This window comes from Ictalurus punctatus, chromosome 27 (genome assembly GCF_001660625.3).
Source record: "Ictalurus punctatus breed USDA103 chromosome 27, Coco_2.0, whole genome shotgun sequence".
Lineage (NCBI taxonomy): Eukaryota > Metazoa > Chordata > Actinopteri > Siluriformes > Ictaluridae > Ictalurus > Ictalurus punctatus.
Genome location: NC_030442.2, coordinates 10,073,602 through 10,091,124, shown reverse-complemented (window position 1 = coordinate 10,091,124; position 17,523 = coordinate 10,073,602). Strand labels below are relative to the sequence as shown.

At 38.1% G+C, this 17,523-nt stretch overlaps 1 protein-coding gene across 3 annotated transcripts in view; it reads left to right on the top strand.

Moving 5' to 3' along the window:
• Window positions 1-17,523, top strand: part of lingo1b (leucine rich repeat and Ig domain containing 1b) — a 41,151-nt gene that overhangs the window by 1,422 nt on the left and 22,206 nt on the right. The gene's annotated exons all lie outside the window — the stretch shown is intronic.

The window sequence follows — 17,523 nt, the reverse complement described above, 5'->3', positions numbered from 1 at the left end:
AATTTTGATACAATGACAGATCACCCCAAAAATAAGTCATCATTCCAAGATCATCATGAATTAATTCAGTGGCTTAGAGGTCAGCATGTTTGTCTCACACTCCTGGGGCTGGGGGTTCGAATCCCACCTCCACCATGTGTGCATGGAGTTTGCATGTTCTCCCTGTGCTTCGGGGGTTTCCTCCAGGTACGCCAGTTTCCTCCCCCAGTCTAAAGACATGTGCTGTAGGCTGATTAGCATTTCTATATGGTACATGGTGCGTGAATGGGTGTATGTTCGATTGTGCCCTGCGATGGGTTAACACCCCGTCCAGGGTGTCCCCCACTTGTATGCTTGAGTTCCCTGGAATTTAAAATTTAATTTATCATTGGATAGCCCCTTGACATGCAGCATCTTCTTTTCATGGGGGACCTAAAGACACAAATACAAAAAATACAAGTACATAGACAAAACAAAACTAACACAAAACAAATACGAATATACAAGTATCTCACTCAGATTCTTCATCCCAAAATAACAAATGTAACAAGTTAGGACAATTACAATGACCTTACAATGAAAAGTAAAACATATACAAGTTCATACATTTAGCCAATATACAATAAAGCAATGCATGTAAGTATAGAACGTGAAATAAAGATCAGTTCCCCATACAACAGAAACCACCAATAACAGGGTACAGGATAGGACAGGGATAGGATCCAGGCTCTACATGACCCTGTGTAAGATAACCAGTATGTAAATTGAATGGATGAATGGTTTCATGTGGTGGATCCAGAGCCTATCCCGGGAACATTGGGCGCAAGGCAGGAATACACCCAGGATGGGATGTCAGTCTATCAGAGAGCACCATGAACACATATGTTCAGACGCTCATTCACACCTAGGAACAATTTTAGAGTCAGTAGTTCAACTTCTGACTTGTTTTTTGGAGGTGAGCAGAAACTGGAGGGCACCTAGACAGTGAAAGGGCTGGAGGTATTATTATACTGACATTCAAGAATAACTGAGTCTTCAGCCGTTTTTTTAAGGTTATAAGAGGATTTGTAAAATGAACAAGATATTTCACAGAGACAAAAATGAAAAGGTTTGTAGACTTTGAACCATGTGAATGACTCAGAGCGAGATGAAACACAAGCCCTGACAAGTGACTTCATAAATAAACAAATACATAAAATACAAGTAATAAATAAACAAATACATAAAAACAAACATAGGACTATTCAAAGAATGTGTGCATATTGTATTTCAATTTAAATTTGCAATACATTAATATGTTTTAGCAGCCATATTGTTTAGTTGTATTTTATCAATGTAAGATGCATTCATCATCATTAACAGCTTATTAAACAGAGTCTATCCCAGGAACACTTGGTACATGCAGGAGTACACCCTGGATGGGCAGCTAATCTATCATCAGAGTGGCTAATCCTACTACTGGCATATTTTTGTGAGGTGAGGGGAAACCAGAAATCTTAGCACAGACAGTATACATTGGTCAAGATTTAACCCCAAACCCTTATTCTGTGAGCAACTAACACTACCTGTTGTACAACATGCTTCTTGTACAGTGGTGGAAATAAGTATTGAACTTGTCAACATTTTTTTCAGCAAATATATTTATATTAAGGCTAATCACATGAAATTTTCACCAGACTTTGCTATTAACTCAAGAAATCCACACATATAAATAAATCCAAACATTAAAGTCCATAAATGAAGTTCTGTGTAATAAAGAGGAATGACAGAGGAAAAAAGTATCGAACACATTAACTGAAATTTATTTAATACTTAGTGGAGAATCCTTTGTTTGTAATGACACTTTTAAGACATTTCCTGTATGAAGAAATTAATGCGCTGCAGTATTCAGGTGTGATTTTTGTCCATTCTTCTAAACATATTGTCTTTAAATCTTGTTCAATTGAATTCAAGTCAGGTTATTGACCGGGCCATTCTAATATCTTGATTTTTTTTCTCTGAAACCAACTGACAGTTTCCTTCGTTGTATGCTTTGGATCGTTGTCCTGCTGGAAAGTCCACCCACGTCTCATCTTCATCATCCTGGTGGAGATTCTTCTCAAGAATCTCCCGGTAAAGGGCTCCATTCATCGTTCCTTCAATTATATGAAGTCTTCCAGTACCATGCGATGAAAAACAGCCCCACACCATGATGCTTCCACATCCAAACTTCACTGTTGGTATAGTGTTTTTAGGGTGATGTGCAGTGCCATTTCTTCTCCAAACATGGTGTGTAGTATGACAGCAAAAAAGTTCAATTTTGCACTTGTCTGACCAGACTACACTCTCCCAGTATTTCATAGGCTTGTTCAAATGAGTCGTAAAAAACTTTAAACGAGCTTCAAGCTGCCTTTTTTAAGTAATGGAGTCTTGTGGGGTGAGCGTGAGCAGTGGAGTGCATTGCCTATTGTTTTCTCTGTGGCGATGGCACCTGCTGCCTGCGAGTGTTTCTGGAGCTCTTTCCAAGTGGTCCTTGGCTCTTGGGCTACTCATCTGTCTATTCTTCTGACTCCCTGGTCAGAAATCTTGCAAGGGGCTCCTGTCTGTGGCCAGTTGATGACAGAGTGATGTTGCTTCCACTAGCAGATAATGGCCCCAACGGTGCTTACTGGACGATTCAGAAGTTTTGAAATATGTCTGTATCTGATTCCATAAATATGTTTTGCAACAATGAGATTGCGAAGGTCTTGGGAGAGCTCTTTGCTTGTACCCATCATGAGATGTTTCTTGTGTGACAGTTGGTAACAAAAAGCCTTTTTATAGATCAACAGTTTACTAACCCAGCTGATATTAATTTGCACAGATAGGAGGTATAATTACTTACGGATTACAGCTGGTTCCTTGACTTACCTTGCTTTGGAGAACTGCTTTTTCTTAGCGTCTTCAATACTTTTTTCCTGTGTCAATCTGCTTTATTACACATAACTTTATTTATGGACTTTAATGTTATAAATTCTTTATATTTCCAAATATCTTGAGTTAATACTGATGTCTGGTGAAAATTTCACATGAATAACCTCATTGAAAAAAATGTTGACACGTTCAATACTTATTTCCCCCACTGTAGTTATTATTATTAATTATTTGGTAGCCTGTGATGGACTGGTGTCCCATCCAGGGTGTATTCCAGTCTCACACTTTCAGGGATAAACTCCAGATCCTCCATGACTCTGACCAGGATAAAGCATTTATTGAAAATGAGTGAGAATGATTACTATTTTTTAATACAGCAAATACAAAAATTGATAGCATGGAATCAAAGCAAACTGAGCTATCATTTTTTCTTTCAAGTCTTTCAGCACTGAATGAATCATGCAGTGACTTGATTGCTGCTAAACCCTGAATCCCACCCTAGTTTTTAACATAATCATTATCATCCACCCCGAGGCGTAGAAAATCATTTACTTCTGCAGAGTTCCAATAGAGCTTCACCAGCAGATGGAGATAAAGTGCAAAAGCAATGAATTGTCACTCATCTCATCATAGTGAAACAGTCATAGCTGGGCACAGCTGGTTAAGTAGACATTTTTTGGCAAGTGACACTATCATTTGTTATTTCAATATTGTATACATATCTCTATGAGCCATGACCACTTTTTCTGTTTAATTGTTTAAGTGGGACTATAATTACACTTTCCCAGCTGGAATTTTCCCATTCTGTTGTTGACAATAATGTGCATCTAAAATGAACTACTGTGAAGGTGTATTGCCCTATGAAAATTTTTACATATAAGTGTAATCTGGCATTGGTAAAGTGCTTTTCTACTCTTGTGTATTGAGTCATATAATGAGTCTAATGTAGACCTGGTACTGTGTGGGCCACTTTTAAATGTCTTGTATGTAACTTTTTTTGATTAAACAGGTAGCATTATTATTCAGTTCGCAAAAACAACTCTAACGTAGCACTGCTGCAAGGCACAAAAGAAGGTCTATTATTAGTGACAGTGTTGTGAAGCCAATGTTGATTCGGACAAGGATGTTAAACCTGGCAGATTACAGGGCCAAAATGACAATAAGTATTGGCTTGGGATTTCACAGGTGGCAGCAGCTCCGATATGTAAAGCAATTCAGAATTGATGCACTGGATGGGATGCCAATCCATCACCGAGCACCATGCTCACATACTTCTCACACTCTTTTAGACCTAGGAGCAATTTAAGGTTGTCAATCCAGCTAGCATGTCTTTGAGAGGTGCTTCTGTGATGCAGCCACACTACACACTGTGCCACTGTGCCTTCTCACAAACATAATAACATTTCCATTAAAAATACAAGGCACTAGCCAGTTCAATATGTTGTAAAGTACCGTTGCATAGTATCACAAACTGGGAACTCATATATGCCTATGTATATATGAAAAAATAAATAAAATTTCTTTACACTGATTTGACAGTTTATTAGGTGTGTACTTAATGAACAGGCATCTGAGTATAGGTTAATAAGGTTAGCCAATGAAATGTATCCATCTTACATGCTGCTGCTGTCTTATTAAAATCGGCATCAGCTATGTCTCGAATGCTATACTCTATTTTTAGACAACATTGTGCTTGACATTTGGATTTTTTTGGGGTGGCAAAATGAACATTTTTGCACTAAATGATAAATTACCCAACAGTACCACATATCACTGAACTGAACAATCTCCAAAGCAATAACCAGCAAAAACCAGCAAAATCCAAATTGTCCTTAAACTGTTCATTTATCTGAGGTGAACCCGCAGTTTTTGATCAAACTGTTTATTATTATTATTATTATTATTATTATTATTATTATTATCAACAACAACAACAACAACAACAATAATAATAATAATAATAATAATAATAATAATAATAATAATAATAATCTGTGCACACCAGTTGTTTCATGGTAGAGCCAGCAAATTAAAATGAAGGCTAATTAATTGCCTACCATGCTCTCACTTTTAGCAGCAGGCTATTCTTTAGCCAACTGGCAGGAATGGTGGTGATTTCGCTTCCTAGTTAACTCACAGCCAACAGCAGCTAAGTCCAATGAGCTGTGTTTCTTGTAACACTGCAACAGCTCTGACTGAAAAATTTATGGATTTTCTTGTTTCAGTACATTTAAGCCACATGTGTGCTTTTAGTTTACTCTATAAATACCAGGTCATAGTTAGCCAGTTTACTAGGAAAAGAGATCAGAGATTTTATTCGCATCTGGTGTTTCCATACAGCGTTTTTTTTTTTTTTTTTTGAAACATAGAAACAAACGTGGATGGAAACATAACTAGTGAGGCCTCCTCATGCCCTGTGGATGAGGATCTTGTCATCTTGGAAGAGACCACATCCATCAGTATAGAAATATTTCATTGTAGGATTGAAGGTGATATTTGCCAATTGATTTTTCTGCTTTACTTTAAATAAAAACGATTTCTTGGTGACTCAGGCATAACTGCTGTCATAAGGATGCACGCCATAAACTTGCACTAGGCCATAAACCTGCACTAGGAAATATGTTATGTTATGTTTAAACAACACAGCATCTTATGCTACTATCCCAGCCTGCTGCTAATGCAGTTAAAAAAAGAGCAAAATAGGTATTTCATATTGATACCAAGATTTGAAACAACTACTATTTAATTATTGTGTATATTATCAAATACATTAAATGTAAATACAATTAAGGCAGTTAATGAAAAAAAGGACACATTCTCAGGCTGATAGGATTTTTATTGTCTCTGAAATTACCATGGGACAGCACTGTGGTACAGCAGGTAGCTTTACTGCCTCATAGCTCCAGGGATTCTTGTTCGATCCTGAGCTTGGGTTACTGCCTGTGTGAAGTCTCACATGTTCTCCAAGTGTCTGTGTGGGTTTTCACCGGGTTCTCTGTTTTCCCGATGGGTAAGGGGATTAGCAGCTCTATAAATTGCCCCTGCGAGTTGATGAATGTGTGTGTGTACATGGTGGCCTGTGATAGGATAGGTTCTGGGATAGGTTCCATATCCACCATGACCCTGATCAGTTCAGGGTGCAATCATTACAGTGTAATAATACAATTATGTATAATTGCATTCTTATTTCTGCTTATAAGATTTTTGGTGAGTCCACAATTAAGATGCTACTTTTGTCCAACTGATATCCATCCATCCATTTTCCATACTGCCTATCCTACACAGGGTCCATGGGGGAGCCTGGAGCCTATCCCAGGGAACAAAGGGTACAAGGCAGGGGACACCCTGGATGGGGTGCCAACCCATTGCAGGGCGCAATCACACAAACATTTACACACTACTGACAATTTGGAAATACCAATTAGCCTACAGCACATATCTTTAGACTGGGGGAAGAAACCAGAATACCCGAAGAATATACAAGCTCCGTGCACACAGGAAACAGGATTCGAACCCCAACCCTGGAGGATGGCAAACATGCCAACTACATTTTAAACACAAATGTCTTTGACAAAAAAAAAAAACAACAACCAACCATATGCATATTTCAGATAAATAATTTAAAACATCAATCACCACTTTAATGCTTCATCCATGTGGCCTTGTTGGATTGCTCACATTACCTGTACATACTTTGATCTGACAACCACAGCCAGTACACTTCAATTGCCAGTTACTGAATATAAATGATTTACTTTCCTCTGTTCAGACTTCACATACTAGCGTAAACTGCTCTCCAGTGGGCTGGGCAATGTTGAATTCCCCAATGTTGAGTTCCAGTTTTGTTCTTTTGCATCTCTGATGTTCTTCAACTCTTTCTTGTTCTTCCATTTCCACTTTCTCTCTGCTTAACTGAAAATATGCCTACTACTTCTTGTTAACTTTAACTTTCTTCATTGTGTGCCTGATCCAATCCCATTTTCACTGTTTTGATTTGTTCATGGTTGGCACTTTTTAATGCATGTTCATTGCTTATTAAGGTTGTTTACTGGGCAGTTATATACAAGGCATTTAAATTTGTTACTGTGTGTTGCAATACAGCAGAGTTGGAAGGATGGGTTTAATATATTAATCCTTTTTATGTTTGGTCCTTGTTTGGAGCTCCATATTTGTTTCATCGTTGAGAAACAAGATTTTTATTTTAGCAATACACAAAAACACCACATATGCTAGGTAATGTGCAATTGTGAATTAAAATACATAAAAGCTCTTTCTAACTATATTACCTCCCCAACAGAGTTTTTCGACTGATGGTATTATTAGTCTGTGACCTAGTGAACCAGTATCAGGATGTATTTATTGATAGAGACTTCAAAGCACTTCTGTAAGTCACTCTGGATAAGGGCATCCGCCAAATGCCATACATGTAAATGTAAAAAGCTGATGTATAACAGTAACATAGTGAAGGTTTTCATTACAGTGTAATAATACTGTTATGCATAATATCTCTGGCCCTTAAGCGATGTGAATTTCTTATTTCTACTTAAAGAAAAGAAAATAATACATACAGACCTTTAGAAAACATGTTCAACAGAAAATTGTGTCATACAATTTTTTTTTTGGAAGATCATGGGAAGAAGAAAAGTAAGTTCTTTCCCCCCTTTTATTTTCAGTTACATTGTGCTATTAACTGATGGGGTCACTCTGAAATTACAACCCAATTACCCAAATAATAGATTAAAAGTAAATCAGTAATTTAAAAAAATAATTTTTTACACATTTATTAGAACATCATTAATGCCCTTATTCCATTAGCATGGATTTAACAACATTTTGTATATTTTCTAATTCTATGCAACAAACTCAACCCTGTCACCATGTTCATTTAAGAGAAAAATGCTGCCACTGTCAGCAAAGAAACCTTGTAAAAAAATAAATAAATAAATAAATAAATAAAGACTGTTGACTGAGATGTGTTGCTACACTTTTTTGAATGGTTAATGTTTTTTTTTTTTTTTTTACATACAATATCAAAATTCCTCTGAGAGTCCAAACAAACCAATACAAATGTGACCCTATTAAACGGTAAAGTATAAAGGTCAAATGAGTGTATTGTGCAAGTGACCTTTATATGCTGACTGTCACATCGATCCTCAGTTCACATTCAGCCAGATATAGCTACTTTGAAATGCGGCTTTGAGAGCTTTGAGACCTGATGTGAAATTGAAAACAAGGCAAGTTAAGAATCAAAATTATTGACATAATTTTCAATAAGCCTGCAGTATGTGCTGTCAAAGAAGGGCAAATATGCAACATCAAGAAGCTTTAGTAAACAAACGAATAAAATCCAAGTGAGATCACATAGGACATGAGCCATTAAAAGAAACTTGTTGACTGGCAGGAGAGCAGCCAAGAACGTCCTCATACCCTCTGGTTACTCGCATGGCTTGGACAGTAGTTCAAGGGTGGAAGAAGAAACATGTTCACTCCTTTCAATGTGATTTTTGCTCTTCTTGAGAGACTCTTGTTTCTGTCCAGTTGTTCCCTGCACTTTGCCCACTTTGTGAGTGGAAGTCCCAAGATGCCAGGCTGTGAACTTGCACAAAGGCTATGTGAGGTGAAGCTGTAGTGCTGGGTGAGAGGAGAGGTGGACAGTGTGATGAATGGTGAAAGGGGATGATAAATGTTGATTCTTGACCAGTAAGTCAGGCAAAAATGAGTCGGGCATGATAAGCACCCTGCTTAGACTGCTTAGGTCCCTGGGTCACTGCATTCCTTGTCAACTAGAGCTGATAATCCCACATTTTCCATGACAAACCCTCAGTATTTTTCATAGTGATTGAGAATGTTAGGTTATCGACTGAGTGTGCTTATATAATATTTGCGATTTGGAGTTCATTATGTCTTTTTGACAGTTTAGCTTGGCGAGAGAGAGAGAGAGAGAGAGAGAGAGAGAGAGAGAGAGAGAGAGAATGAGAGAAAGCTGACAAACAAAACTGCATACTAAGTCAGACTTTTCCAATGTTGCGTTTAAAGCCAAGCCACAGTGTGATGCCTCCATTATCATCCTGGGAAATCGGATCTCTGCCATCATCACCGGACTCTGAAAAATGGCCCAATGTATGAGGCCTGACTCTCCTATTTCCTCCAGTGTGGCTCTTTTCTGTAAATGAGCCCATTCTAAGTGTGATGTATAATAATGCCCTTCCCAGCTGGACAGCTCTGAATTAAATTGTTGTTTCTTTTATTCTTCCAAAGACTTAATCGTTCAGAAATATTAAAAGATACCTATACCCGTTAAGAGTAGTATTTGATTTTAGAAAATGTATTTTTAGTTTCTTGTTGAAGTTACAGCACGTTTACCACCGTCTGCGTTCAAAAGACAGCAAACATCATGATGACGACCACCAATTGCTAGACAACAATAGTCTCAAATGAGAATACACATCTGGAGACACTAGTGAAAAAGTTGGCTTAAAAAATGGTGGAACTGTTCTGTGAGGTGGAAGGTACCTTGAAATTTTATTAGCACATCCAATGCTTCATGAAGTCAGAGGTCAAGTAGGGGTGGCAATTGAAAAAACAACATTGTCTCACTGACAGCGAGCATACAGTACTATTGATGTAAGCCAAGATATCTAAAAAGCCAACAATTAAAGTTTGCCCCTTGGCAAAAAAAGGGCCATGATAAAGTAACATATTATGGGATAGCATTTCCCTTTGATTTCTTTACATATTTACAAGCATTATGGGTAAACTTGCAGCCAGCAATTAAACCAATATATATATATTGGTCAATATATATAACAGTGCACTACAGCAGAAATAAAAAAGCAAATGGTGGAACAGGAGGTCTCAGGAGTGCATTAATTAATTTTCTCACCAATGATTTGTTGTAAAGACCATTAAAAGCTTCATTTTTGTACAGGAATGTACTATATTGGATGGGATATGATTTGATACATATGTCTCTTAAGTAATGATGCTTGAGGATGTCTGTAATAATTATAATGGATTTGTACCAAGTAAATACAAATCATAGAGTGCACAGTGGCTTAGTGGTTAGCACGCACACTTCAGGTTTGGGGATTTGATTACCGCCCTGTGTGAGGAGTTTGCATGTTCTCCCCATGCTCCGGGTACTCCGGTTTCCTCCCCCAGTCCAAAGACATGCATGGTAGGCTGATTGGCATGTCCAAAGTGTCTGTAGTGTGTGTGAATGTGTATGTGATTGTGCCCTACGATGGATTGGCACCCTGTCCAGGGTGTACCCCCCCCTTGTGCCCGATACTCCCTGGGATAGGCTCCCGGTTCCCTGAGACCCTGTAGGAAAATGTAGATGATATAGAAAAATATAGAAAATGAATGGATATACAAATCTTTGGTTGTCACACTAAAAATGACATGTGTAATGCATACACCTCCTTTTGATTGTGTTGACCTTACTAGGTCACATGACCAGAACCTTAATTCAGGCTATACCTGTGCTAGGAACTCAATAACTTCCATAAAACCCCCAGAAGCATCACTTCTCTGACAAGTTCTCATAAACCTCATCTATAATTTATTGTCGATGTTTGAAACTCTGCCAGTACTAGGTTTTGTTCTAGTTTTGGCAAGGCATGATAGAAACTAGTGGGCACTTCCTGGATTGTCTTTCTTTATACTGAGGAAAAAGCACAAAGCCTCTTTTTCCACAGGATATAATGGAATCTTTACCACCATGCCAATTGGGGCAGGGTCTATTATATGACCTGTGGTTATTAATATCGTTCATTTGGTAAAAGGTGAAAATATGTCATACATGACAGAAAATACAAGAAATACTATTTAGGGTAATCATTACATTACCCCCTGCATGGAAAATGTACTACAATCTGAATAGAGTTTAATACACCATTCACAGTATACACCATTACAGAATATATCTGGATGTTATATATGCGGAAAACAGATTAGGTGCAGCAAAAACAAATCTTTTTCAAGGCAAAAAATTGTTCTGATAAATGTTCATTTTAAAGACTTTCTTGAGAAGATGTCATTAGGAAATTGGGGTGGGTTTTAGATGGAAAACCTGTGAGAGTAGTGTCGTTTGCATTTGTTTTTGAAAAGACGTATCTTCCTGTTAAAGATCACGCTTGGCCCTGCAAGACTAACAAAAACAGTGTCTCCAAACGCTCTTAGTATCTCCTGAGAAACACATTCTATTTCCTTTTCAAACTCATATGTGACTGGATATGAAAAAAATATTTGGGTGCGGAGACAGGAAATGAATTTTAAATAGCAGTTATGAGTTCAAGGTTTTCTCAGAAATTTCACACTCAGCTACAAGATTCCTTAAGGCATTTCACACACTTCTCCATATTAATGATAATTCAGTAGTTCACGGGGGACGGATGGAGTGTGGATAAGAACACAGTAGCAGAGATAGCATTGTTAGAAGTAGTCAGCTCAGCAAAGCAGAAAAAAACACATTAGATCAGGACAATGATTCATTCTATTGAATCAAATTCATGTGACTAGACAGAGCGTCAGTCAGACAGATCGAGGCACAAGACAAAGCAATTAGACAGTGTGAAGTAGGTTAAGAGCTTCCCGTTTCCAGGAATTAGGCATTGTACATGTACATTTCACATTTCCTATAACGTTGACCAAAAATGAATCAATGACACATATGGGAACACTTATTGAAGACAAATATGACTCTACTATAATGAAGCACCTGCTATTTTCAGCTTCATTGTTTGCTTTTTCATGTTTTCTGTGAGGAAAGTGACTTGTTAAGCCTTTTCCATGCCACCTCAGCCTATTGCCCCTCTCTGGAGGACGTAATGGGCGAGTGGCCATGTCAGCTTGACACATATTAGTGTTTTCCTCTTGAGGTTTGTCGTAAAAAGTCCTGCGTTTTTTCACAGCTTGGTTTGAGGACTCAGTACAGCATTTTGTCTCCAACCTTCTGTGAATGGAACAGTTTTGACCATCAAAAATTTTGAAGATGCCATATTATATGTTTAAAAAAACAAAAACAAAACAGTTATGATATAATAAGCATAATCTCTGTATGGAGGTCTTGTCCCTGATGTGAAGATAAACTTGCACCAGGTTGTATAAAATATGCATGGGGGTCATAGGGTAGAGTTGATGGTAGATAATGTGATGCATTTTAAATTATTCTTATGTCAGTCAGTAGTTTTTTATGGGGTGTTTTCTCAGTTTTTCAGTATTGTTTTCATATAATCTTCTTCTATATAACATTACATATACAACTAATGCTGAATTACCAAAAAGCTAACAGCATCGCTAACAGCTCAAGCAACACAACAAGATATACACTAGGATTAACCACTCACTTGTCATTGTATCTGTGGGAATCTGCCCACCCACAGCTTTAATATAAACCTATAATGCAAAGCATCTGCTGCGACAGGTCACTGCTTTTTTCATGTGCCCTCTAGCTCTCAAAGTAGTTTTCAGACTATCTATTCCATGAGAATACAAATTAGGAAAGCTTCAAATTGCAAGAAATATGACGGGCCTCAGGCAAGGTAACTTCTCACATAGTGCATGTTAAGACCTTTATACTGATGTGCCTTCATATAGCCATAATATATGACCAAACCTTGACCACAAGTGTAGATCAAATCAAAGAAAGCCTATAAATGTTTTCCACAAATGTTCATTTTAATTTTTAATATTTGATTTGTTGTATTTATTTATCATTTGTACTTGCAAAAATCGATTTATTGGTCACCTTTATCTCAACATTGATGGCTGAATTGGACAGTGGGTTTACAGTAAGACATTTTCACCGTGATAAAATACGAATCACTAAAATGGCATGTGGGTCAACGATTAAGAAAAATGCCCTGTCCTATATTCACAGCAGCCGATGGGATTTTCTGGAACATAGTCACAGGTCCCACTTGCCTATTTCAACCATAAATTACCTGAGCTGTAAGAGACTTGGATGTGCGAAGCAGCTTTTGTTTGGTGATACAGATATTGCAGCCTACATGTAATGAGGTCATTCATCGTCCTTTGAAGCAGTGGAGCTGGGCGGCTTGGGAACAAAAGGTGGCTGCTGGCGGACCTGACTCATAATGACTGAACAGACAGAGTCGTCTGGTCTAATGGCAGCCTGTCATGGCGCTGATGATTTCTGCACCACCATTTCATAGGTTTTTTTTGTCCCTGAGCAGTTTGTGCACATGATGCAGAGTGGAATGAATTCCTGATGGATCGAATGTACTTCCTGACAGGTGTGAAGTGGAAGAATGTTTTGTGCTTGTTTGATATATAGTTTGGCGTGACTGTTTTGTGTGCATTTCTGGTATCACCTAGATATCACCGTGCAGACATTACTGTTAGCCTCTTTTGACGAGGAAAATATCTGAAATATATCAAAACGAATGTTTGTATAGGGCAGACAAGATTTCCTCAGGGTGTGTAATGTACCAGACAAACTTGATACAATTTCCTTCCTATACTTAACTGCACTTCATTTTACTAGAGCGTTCCCCCAGGGGTGAATTGGCCAGTGGGAAGTTCAAGAATTTTCCCGGTGTCCGCTCCATTCATGACATTACTACTCAGATGCTAGATTTGTGATTATTTCAGTCCGCTAAGTTACGATGATCAGTTTCCTGTGTTTGTGGACTAGAGAAGGATGGAGAAAGGCAGTTTGGAGAAAGGGTGAGGTAAAAAAAAGAGTGGGTTTGCTAGCAGATGCAGCAAAGCTTTCAAAAATAAAAACTTTAATTTTCGAATTGGTTGCTAATGAGTGTGATTTGTGAGACAGAAGGTAGTCAGTGGCATAGCTAAATATTTAAGTATTAAAATTGATTGAAATGTATTGTTTTAATTTTGATATTAATCAATATTAATATTGATGAATAGATTAGATTGGTATTTTCTGACTTAATGAGAAATAGATCAGATTTTTTTTCAGGGCTGTATGGACAGAAAAATCTGAACTTTTTTAATCCGAACTGGACTTTCCCAAAGTGCAGGTGCATATCACTGTTGCTGTCATCATCCAGTGGAGGACATCATCCAATGGAGGACAGCAACAGCAGTGAATACTATACATTCAGTGGAAGGATTGGAAATCTGTGATTTAGTTTAGATTTGGGGAATTGATGTAAGCAAATCTAGAAGGAACCTATGGAAACTGAGTGTTTGAAACAATTAGTAGGAAAATCAACGTTAGCATACAAGGCATTTCTGGGGACTGGTGCGCTCTCATTAAAGACAGTTACGGGCCACTCGATATTTCAATTGTGTACTATCAAGAAAGACTCTGATCTGAGTAAAAAAAAAATCTGAATTGTAATTGCAAAGAAATTTGCCTCTTACTTCCAGCGATGGGGGTTCACGTCCCGCCTCCTCCCTATGTGTGTGGAGTTTGAATGTTCTCTCCGTGCTTTGGGAGTTTCCTCCAGGTAATTCGCTTTCCTCCCCCAGTTCAAAGACATGCATTGTAGACTGATCGACATCTCTAATTTTTCCTTAATGTGTGTGTGTGTGTGTGTGTGTGTGTGTGTATGTATGTGTGCGATTGTGCCTTGCTATGGGTTGGCACCCCGTCCAGGGTGTCCCCTGGGATAGGATCCAGACTCCCCGTGACCCTGTGTAGGAGAAGTGGTACAGAAAATGGATGGATGGATGATATTATACCATATGTTGGACCTATTATTACAGTATTTTTTAATACTAGTTGATGCACTTTCATTTGTTGTTTTTCGACAAATGTAGGGGGCCACTTTAAAGCAAAACCCCAAGCTGATTTTTGTTCCCAATTCACCCCGGCATCCGCTAATACGTTAGAGCAGTACTTTGATATTTACCATTTCAGATGATGAAAAGGTTGCTTGTCGACAGAGAATAAATTAATAAAATAAAGGATCTGAACTGAATCCTCTGCTTAGTTGACTAGAAAACCTGCCCACGTTTGTAGACCGGGAGCTAGACAGTTTATATAAAATGTCAGCGTAAGCAAGGCTACTGCATTGTAAAACTACCATCTGTCCAAAAGACTATCTTCACTGCTTTGTTTAAACTGTTAGACATAGAGCTGTAAAAGGCCCGAAGACTCAATTGAGTATAACAACTGCTGTTGTGTTTGTCCAGTGGGATGCAGCGTCTGCTGAGAATGAACCTACTCTACACACAACTTCATTACGGGAGGGTGTTAAGTAAAAGACAAATAAATTTGGTGCCAGCCTTTTTCAGGGTAGTGGACAAAAGATCAGGATTTGCTGCAGGTGTTGTTTAATAATTCATGGATTTGTGAAACCTGCATCAAGTATAGACCCCACAAGCCTGCCAAATCCATCTGCTTCCCTAACCACTCAGACACCCTGGATTAAATTACCCTAATCTGAAAAGATTAGCAGGCACCTTCCATCAGCTAATGCAGATACTCCTGAATAAACATAGTGCCCCAGGGTCCTCATAAAGAAAGATTTAGAAAAAAAATATTGTCAATTATTTGTTTATTTTCACAGCATCCCTCTTATTCTTTGTTTGCCTTGGGTTATGTTGCAGTATTTTACATGACATCACAAAATTCACCCATACCGGTATGAGACTTGGAGAATAGGAATTTTAAAATGGAACAAAAAATGTGGACGACAGTTCTCAATGAATATTAATGAAACATGGATCTTTTACAGCTTGGAGAATTATTTTATTTATGTATATATATATATATATTTTTATCAAGGAACACCAAGAATGCACCAACACTATTATTTTTAATCACTCAGCTGAAGAGAGAAAAATACTTTGAGGAGATGTTTGTTCTTCTGACTTAAAGACAACTTCATGGTCAACTTCTTTAACATTATTTCCTTGGAACATTCTATTGTGGACTTCCCCACAGTCAAAAAAAAGTTTACGACATAAGTTATATTAGTATCCTTGGTGTGATGAGCTGTGTCAGTAACACTTTATAATAACAGTACATGAATAATCATGCACTAATACCTGAATTAAAACTTACTTAAATGTGAATTAGTGATGAATTAAGGCATGTACTAGTGATAAAATAATGAAGAGCTAACCTTAACTACAGCATGAGTCTCATGCATGAATAATGACCACCTAATGACCATATTGTTACTTAGTTAATGTATTAATTAACACCTAGGGGTAACGTACTATGTTGAAAACACATTATTAGCACATTATGTGATGTTTTATTTTGTGAATTTAATTTATGTTTGAAAATATGCACTCATTTCAAATCTGATGACTGCAACACACTCCAGAAAAGTTGGGACAGTCGACTGTTTATCACTGTGTAACATCACCTTTTCTTTTAATAACACTTATTAAGCGTTTGGGCGCTGAAGACACCAGTTGGTTAAGTTTAGTAAGCACAATTGTCCCCCACTCATCCATTATGCATTTCTTCAGCTGCACAACTGTACGGGGACTCCGTTGCCTTATTTTGCGCTTCATAATATGCCACACATTCTCAAACTGAGACAGGTCAGGACTGCAGGCAGGCCATGCTAGCACCCGCACTCTCTGCTTATGCATCCATGTGCTTGTAATCCAGGCAGAATGTGGTGTGGCATTGTCCTGCTCTGGATGACTTTTGATTTTGGAGCATATGTTGCTCCAAAATGTGTACATATTTTTCTGCATTAATGATATCCTCACAGATGTGTAAGTTACCCAGGGGCACTGACACACCCCCATATCATCACAGACGCTGGCTTTTGGACCTGATACTGATAACAGCTTGGATCATCCTTTTCCTCTTTGGGCTGGAGAACATGATGGCTGTTTTGTCCAAAAAGTATTTGAAATGTTGTCTCGTCTGACCACAAAACAGGATTCCACTGTGCTACTGTACATCTCAGATGAGACCGAGCCCAGAGAAGTCGGCGGTGCTTCTGGGCAGTGCTGATCTATGGCTTCTGCTTTGCATATTAAAGCCTTAACTTGCACCTGTGGATGCAGCGGTGAATGGTGTTGACTGACAAAGGTTTACCAAAGTATTTCCGAGCACATGTCAGGATATCCGTTACAGGCTCATGACGGTTTTTAAAACAGTGACGTCTGAGGGATCGGATATCACATGCATTCGGAAGAGGTTTTCAGCTTTGCCCTTTATGCACCGAGATTTGACCAGATTCCTTGAATCTTTTAATTATATTGTGCACTGTAGAAGGTGAAATGCCCAAAATCCTACCTATGTGTCTTTGGGGAATGTTGTTCTCAAAGTGTTGGATTATTCGCTGACACATCTGTTGGCAGATTGCCGAGCCTTGACCCATCCTTGTTCTTGAAGGGCTAGGCCTTTTTTTGGAGGCTCCTTATATACTATGATTAGCCGATTGTCTCACCTGTTTCACATCACCTTCTTATTTCAACTTGTTACATCGTTATTAGTTCTAAATTGCCCTATTCCAACTTTTTTGGAACGTGTTGCATGCATCTATTTCAAAAGAAACCTTTACCTTCAAAAAACTATGTAGTTGATTAGGTAAAACATATGTTTCTTGTTTAAATACAAGTCAAAGTACATTTACAAATCACCCCTCTTTGTTTTTATTAGCATTTTCCATACTGTTCCAACTTTTTCAGAACTGGGGCTGTACATGTGCATAAATTCTAATTGTTTATATAATTTGCCATATG